Raw genomic sequence first — 1015 nt, forward strand, 5'->3', positions numbered from 1 at the left:
TAGTTTCATTAGCTTTCCCGAGTCCGCATTATACTGATAAAGCCCGGGGGCGGAGCGCGGCGCGCGTCAAAAACAAACTGTCACCGCTTGAACGTGTTGTTCCGCTGTGAGACACGCCCCGGCACGCGACACGAGTGTCGCCTGACTGTTGCTATGGTAAAGTACTAATGGCGCCCGAAAGTCTCACTTCGGGGGAGACGCAGGCCAAGCCTTGGCACATTGAAATGTGTACATAAAGGCACAGAAAGACAGTGCCAATAACTCAACTTTCTGACATTACTGGCATACAAACTTACCCTCATATGAAAGCCCATCATCTCAGCTGTGATAAAATCCCACTGTCATTAGAAATCATACGGCATAATTTGCAGAAAAATACGCCCAAACCCTACCACCCCCTCAAACTCATAACAACCAAGGAAACAGACCCTTACACAACCAGGAAATAGTCCCAACTTCATATCCCCTGATAACCACAAAAACTCAGCTTTTGGGCCATAATCAGAAGGTAGAAACCCTCCCCAGTCACATTGACCTCAAAACTGCCAGAATTTCTACCCATTTTTCCAAGAAAAAAAATCTTAAAGTTTTAGGCCCTGAACTACATTCGACCACCATCAATTTGCATGCCGAATCGCTGGCGGATCCCCTTCACAGAGCGAACGTTGAGAATTAAACAATAAAACTACCATCATACAATGGGGACAAGAGTTGTGATATAGTATCCCAGATATGAAGGAATTTGAATGATTTACGACCCCGTGGCACACACTTATATGACAGGTGTAGTGGCATCTACCACAGGCCAGGAGGGCTAGGAAACAGTGAATATACTAGCAGAAGCTGACCTGCTGTTATCAAGCATTGTGGTAGAAATAGGGCTAGAATTGCCAAAAGCTGTCCATCCTGACACACGGTAACTGTCACGGCACGAAAAACGGAATTTAAGCATGCTTAAATGATGCTTAACGTTGACGTATTTTCCTTCTTTACGGATCTATACATCTCTTATACG

The sequence above is a fragment of the Branchiostoma floridae genome, chromosome 8 (genome assembly GCF_000003815.2).
Source record: "Branchiostoma floridae strain S238N-H82 chromosome 8, Bfl_VNyyK, whole genome shotgun sequence".
NCBI classification, from domain to species: Eukaryota; Metazoa; Chordata; class Leptocardii; order Amphioxiformes; family Branchiostomatidae; genus Branchiostoma; species Branchiostoma floridae.